This window comes from Anoplophora glabripennis, unplaced genomic scaffold (genome assembly GCF_000390285.2).
Source record: "Anoplophora glabripennis isolate ALB-LARVAE unplaced genomic scaffold, Agla_2.0 scaffold632, whole genome shotgun sequence".
NCBI lineage: Eukaryota > Metazoa > Arthropoda > Insecta > Coleoptera > Cerambycidae > Anoplophora > Anoplophora glabripennis.
The window spans coordinates 46,258-53,498 of NW_019416761.1; positions in this window are offsets into that span (position 1 = coordinate 46,258).

The window sequence follows — 7,241 nt, forward strand, 5'->3', positions numbered from 1 at the left end:
TTTTTTGGTGAAGCGGAGACTCTTGAAGAGGGTCTTTCGCTGTCTGTATCGTCCATGTATATGTATATGTTCTCCTCGTTTTCGGAGTCCGACATTTTGTGCGTGTGTGCGTGTGCGCGTGTGTGTGTCTGTGTGTGAGGGTGTGTAGGTTTTAGTCGTGTGGGAATGCCCCCTTACGGGGGTGTACGTGTCTTTTGGTGTATTAGTCTGTCTGGTAAGGCAGGATAAAGAGGGATAATCCCCCTCGATCCCAAATCATTGAGGCCAATTTCTAGCCATGGAATAATGGCGCGAGTCTGTCTGGTATATTGTTTGTCGGGGGTCGCAATTTTAAAGAAATGTATTCTAAAATAATGCAAATAACTGATAAATAAAGTAAAAACTTACCTGGGCATAACCCCGGCACAGGTACCTGTAACAAAGATGCCAACGGCCTCTATGCTTAAGCCGGGGATGAGGTCGGTGGTTAAGAGGAAAGAAAGGGATTCATTCCAGGTAGCCTTAATAAAGGCAGGTAGATCTTGTTCGTTGCAATGCACTTCACTTCACAATAAACACGTCCGCTCAGTTCGGCCGCTCGGTCGAGAATGGTGAAAAAAAAAAATAGATTTAGATGTATTCTGAAAGAGAGAACAGCTAGATATTCTCAGTTTGTAAGCAAGTTAGTAATAGCCGTTTCTATCTTACATAATATGTGCATAGATAATGTGAAAATCGATTATGATGCTCCAGAACAGCCAGCAGACGAACAGCCAAATATAGACGAAGTTGATGTTCGGCAAGATGCAGCACAAGGAATTCGTGTTAGAAATAATATTGTAAATAGGTATTTCGCTAGGTAAAATAATATTCAATAAATGTATTTTTCAATTATGTTTTATTTCTTATATTTATATTACTTCTGTATTAGTTTCTTTTTGTAATCTTTTGTTGTTGACCTGTTTTACCCACTAAATATTTTTCAGTTTCTGACATTTTCCAGAAACGTTTCCATTTTTCTTGAAACGTTTCATAAAAAATCCATGCAACGTTCTGGTAACCCAATAGAAACCGAAGATGTCCACCTCAAAATACGTTTCCAATGAAACGTTTCAATAGATTGGTTTCAGTAACATTCTTTTGATGTTCCATTTATGCACTCAATATTTTTGTTTTACGTTTCAGTATATTTTCAGAAATGTTTGAGTAACATAATAATTTTATTACCATATTGTTCTCATAATGCTCTCCGAGGGGGAAACCGCTGACCAGTATGGTGTACACTCTATTACCCTTTATTCCCCGAAACTGGCATTTCCTGGGTAATACTTAGGGATTTCCCCTTATTACCCAGAATTTCCCCGTATTACCCCAGAATTTCCCCATATTACCCAGAATTTCCCCGTATTACCCCAGAATTTCCCTGTATTACTCCAGAATTTCCTCGCATTACCTAGAATTTCCCATGCATTACCTGTTATTTTCTTTAAATTACCTGTTTTAACAAAAAATCGATTTGAATAAAATCTATATAAGTTAAGAATAATGAAAAAGGTATGTTTTAAAAAAATAACGACAAAAAAATAAATCATTTATTCTTAATAACAAAAATACTTAAATTTAAATTAACAGGTACAACTTATATAACAGCCTTGATTGCAAGCGTATCAACGAGTATACCTTTCACAAAAATAAAAAATAATTTATAAAAAGTGGAAAATTGGTATAAATGATAAATATAAATACAAACATCGGTTCCTAGTCTTTAATTGGTGTTTTTCTTAATAAATTTATATTTTTTAGTTATATTTAAAAAGTCTATTTGCTTAAGTTGAAAAGGTCCATTTCCTAATAGTTGAACTGGCCCATAAAATATATAACTTTTATTTATACTGGCAATATCAACACAACGCGGCCATAAGAGATGTTCAAGTTCAGCTTTAAGAAATTTCATTTTGTAACAGTTAACTCCACAATCCTCTATAACGCGACCAATGTACCATTTTTCTTCATAGAAAACAGCGTAATATTGTTCCGTTTGGATGTTCAAATTATGTACATTCTCTTCTAGCGGCTCGGAATTAGAACTATATGACTTTTCCGCGTCAGTGGAATCTTCAAGTGGTATTATTTTATTTAAAAATTCGTCTTCAGAATAAACCAATATATCAGGGTTTTTTTGGTATCTTATGTACTTTTCTTGAGTTTCTCTTCAATGGTCGTTGTCTTGTCTGACTTTTCTGGTTTATATAAAATCTTCTTAATCTGTCAGTACTGACTTTTCCGTTATTTTCATCTAACAGCCAGCATAATGAAGATTTCTTTACGACAATTTTCTTATCATTTGATAATTGGACTTCTACAAAATGTGAGTTGTCCTGTATGTCCGTCACTTTATCTGAATAATCCTTTCAAGTTATATCATATTTGTTAGAAGATATTTCATCGTCAGTTTCATCTTGTGCTGAAAAAAAAATCTAAATTTTCTTGATCCTGTTTAACATTAGTATGTAGTTCATCTATTTCCTTTTCTATATCTATATCATCATCTTTGTCTGTTTTATTGTTGAAATTTAATGGAATATCAACGTGTTTCCAATCTTCACCATCAAAAGATATGCCTAATTTATGTAAATCTTCTGCTGCATTTTCCAAAGCTAATGTAATAGTATGGTTGATATCCAAACTTATGATTTCGTCTAATAGCATTTCTCTGTCATTCAACTTGCATCAGAATTTTCAGTTAAAATTTTGGATATCTTATCTGCTAAAACAAAATAATCCGTTATGAAGGATTGTTTTTCATCAAGGCTTTCTCGAGATCTGCGGCGCCTTTCACATCTTTGGTATCTTTTTGTTTCCCATTTTGTTTTAGGTAGATTTGATTCGGAATTATTTTGTTGTAACAAAGACGTTGGCTGTTCATCTACATCACGTTCTATATATATTTCTTCTGCAGATGTTGACTGGGACACTAATCCGATATCTGACAGTAATTTGAATAGAATTCTCTTCGTTTATAACATTGTCGGAACTAATATAATTGAATCGGCGTCATAGGGCATTTCTAGTGTTATATTTGAAAGAGTACCATCAAATACAGCACTATCATCAACAACAACAAACGATGTTGATGGAAGAGAAATGTTCTGCAATATTTTCACGTTTGGTTCCTTATAATACGACGTAATCAAATTTCGCTTTAAGTTTTGTGTTGGTTTTTAACTCGGTTTTTGAATATGTTTTTGCAATAAATGCTTCTGGAAGTTGGAACACACCCAGCGCATGTATTAGTTACCCCACAGAAACATTCTACATTACAAATTAAATTGCGCTCTCTATTAACACGTGTATTTAAAATAATATTCTCGAAGTAAGGTGATAGAGTCCTCCTCTCAGAGTCACGCGTTTTAGTTTTAGCCCACTTTTTTATATTTCTCATAATTATCTATAAAATTAACAGTACCATGTTTCGATTTTTTATTTAGGTCTACTGACTTCTCAGATAATGCCGAAGGGGAACTCTAACAAACATGGTCTGAATTAACAGAAGATGACATATCGAGAGAGACTGAAACAAAATGTGTTGTTTTGTTGCGCAACTTGGCTCATATTCTAGATCAGGGGTCGGCAAGTAATTTTAGGTGGGGTCCGGATACTTTTTAACGAGGTCCAAAAAAAATATTCATATTACATATATTTTAATTTTAATTTGGACTCAAATTTAATCTGCTTACTAATCATTAAGAACTCACACACTCACACAATTGTAAAATACTAGAAAAAATGATAAGATTGGCACTTAAACGTAAAAAACATTTTTTAAATAATTTATTTGAGCAATTTATACTTTAAAAAAAATTTTTGGCGGTCCAGTAATTTACTTTCCGCGGTCCAGACCTGGACCGCGGTCCGCCAGTTGCCGACCCTTGTTCTAGATTATGGTCATCAATATTTACTCTACGCGGGATATTACCCGTACACGCATTACCTCTCATTACCCCGTATTACCCCGAATTTCCGTTGCATTTCCCGGTACTTCTCCAGAATTACCTATTATTTCTTCGGATTACCTTCGTATTACCCTTATTACCTCAAAAATGTTTGTATTACCCTGTATAACCCCGCATTACCTTAGCATTACCTTAGCGTGTACACCAAATTACCTCAGCGGTTTCCCCCTCGATGCTCTCAACTTTAGATAATTTCCATTTCAGAAGCGTTTTTGAAACAGTATAAACAGTGTGAGTAATTTTTTAAATATTTCTAATACTCTTTTGTAATATTTTTATTTGTATTGTCAATGACTTAATTCGTAATCCAGACAATTTTTTCTAATTTCTCAAAAAATTTAACTGAAAAATGTTATTGTATATTAAAAAAAATAACTGCTCTTCTAGTTTGGGGATGCAGCAACTTTTATCAAGAATTTTTTTCTTTTTGAGAAGCCACTGAAAAAGTTTCTAATATGGATTACGGATTCTGCCATTCATCGTACAAATAAAAATGTCACAAAACAATATCAGAAGCATTTTAAAAAAGCTACACATCATTTTATATTGTTCAAATACGCTTCTGAAATGGAAATTTTCTAATGTTGAGACCATCATGAATATGGTAACAATGACGAAATGATAATTAAAAAAATTAGTTATGATAATGAATCTTGAAATGGTAGGTACATGAAAAACAAATAACATTACTGAAAAATAATATAAAGAAGTTACAATTTCTTCTACGCATAGTCAATATTACATCTAACCTTTTTATAATAAATTTTACAGTAGAAATAAATAAGATACAAAAGGATATCTTGAAAAAATAAATATTTGTAGGTATACTTAAACTCTTTTATTTAAGCATTCCTATACACGTACACAAATATAAACATTTGTACAAAATATAAAATAAATGACATATATTTCACTTGATTCTTCCGTATTTCAAATAGTTCTCCGAAACGTATAGTTCCATGTTCCATTTTTTTTAGTTTTTGTCCTCTTGTCTTTAATAGGTATTAGGTAGTGGGTATAATAACTATGTTTAGGTAGATGTGACGCAAAATTCGAAGTCTCTACACATATCGTTTTAAACATTTTGCATCAATATTCATTATTTTATATGCACCTTACAATAACCACAACTGCACACACTATAAATTATCACATAAAATAGCATCAAAGTAACGATCATGGAGACTATTCTCCCTGGTAACGATGAAGAACAACGAAGCCAGGCAAACGGGTAAAGGCAAACCGCAAACCTAACCTAACACCTAACATAATACGAATTGAAAACGGCACACGAGAAATAAATAAATTCGGGCTGTTACGCGCGGTCTGCGCAAGTCACGAACATACATTTTTTCTAGACTTGTGTTATAAATATGCTACCACAATTTTTTTTCTGTTTATGTCTGGTTGTACATATAACAAAGGCAAATGAACTAACGCTTGCTATAATGATGGGGCTTGAGAGCAAAATTTAAGTAATGCCGAATGGAAGTTACATAAGATAAACAAAAGCAAAGGGTTGTTTGTTAGTCTTTGTTACGTTTCCGAGATCGAAAGGGAATGTTTCGAGTAATGTTTCAAACTCTCTTCAATTGGAATGTTTCGGTTATGTTTCACTAAGTAAGTTTTCAAGTGCTACATTTCTTTAATGAAACAGCAACGTTTCTAGTTATTGTTTCAAATGTTTAGTAAAACAGCTCATTTGCAACGTTTCATTTACGTTTCGTGTTTAGTGGGTACTTTACCTAATCTTTAAAAGATACTCAAAGTTGACATAATAGATTTATTGAAACATAATAAATAAACATTCTATTCATTTTTAACACAGTATACCATATGAAATAAACTTAACAAACCTAAAATCCAAACTACTGATTTATACAGGGTGACACTGAAAAAAACACCATGCAGATGACCATATGATAGAGGACCTTTAGGGCCGGTTGTACAAACCCGGAGCTCAGTGGTTACTCACTTAAGCTGAGGATTACATAAACTGCTGCCGAGTTTAACAATTCGTTATACAAGTTGCTCCCATCTAGAGTTCAACTCGCCATTATTCCTTGGCTAGAAATTGGCCTCAATGATTTGGGATCGAGGGGGATTATCCCTCTTTATCCTGCCTCATCTCGTGTAGGCCTGGACAGCCTTCGTAGGTGGGCCCCATCCGTCGTCTACCCCGACCGCAAATGCGGCCGGTGTAGGCGCTTTGTGGGACCTCCTTTTGTCCTGGCTGGGCCCCGCCGGCTAGGGCCCTTTCTTCTGGCGCTCTTCTTGCTTCGCCGGCTCGTCTGTGTAAATCCCGGGGGTGGTGTCATATTTGCCTGGGATGCGCTTTGCTAAGGTGGCCCTTAGGCTAGCGCGGGAGGGGAGGGGTAGAGTTCAACTGAACCGTGATTTTAACAAAGTTGGTACTGCTGAAGCATGCGTATTAGGCTGTATGTTACATTTCCCGCGTAATTTTTGTCAAAAACAGAAAGGTCTCGTTATTGTCTTGTGAGATTCTTTAGTACATCCATTCCTATTTGGTAATACGCATTTTTTTAATTCTTGTGAATTTAAGATTATCTGTGTAAGACAGTAAATTATATTGAAAATATAAAGTATTACTTAGGCATTAGTTATAGAGGTGGAGGTTTCGTTCTTTGCAATTTATATTAAGAAAAATGGATCAAGATAAAAAGAGATCAGTAAATTTTAGTGCCAAAGAAGAAGGAATACTAATCAGTTTAATAAAAAAGTACCGCTCTGTTATTGAATACAAGTTAAGGACGGGATTTTGTACAAAAAATATCGCCCAGCGTGAGTCACGAAACGGGACCCCGGCAGGTGCTGTTCTAGCGGCCAACGCTTCAAGTCTAATAATTCCGCTGCACCGGATATTCGTCCGATTTTTCAGGAACGGCTCCAATTTGTGTACATACAATCTTATAAGGAAAGAGAGTAAATATTTTATTAATCAGTAATAGATTATCGAGGACAATAATATTTTTTTATTGAGTAGGCAATAATTTTTAGTTAATAAGCTTAAACAATCTTATAATTACTATTCCTTCATTATAAAAACAGAAATACGGTTTTTAAAATTACATGTAGTTTCTTCTTCAAAAGTGACCTTAAAACACGTATAACATGGAATAGTCAACAGTCTAATGTTTATATTTTCACATTAACAATGCGATAATGTAAATTAACTGCTATTTTCAGTAAAAAAAATATATACCTAACCTGAATTATTTTTTTACTTTG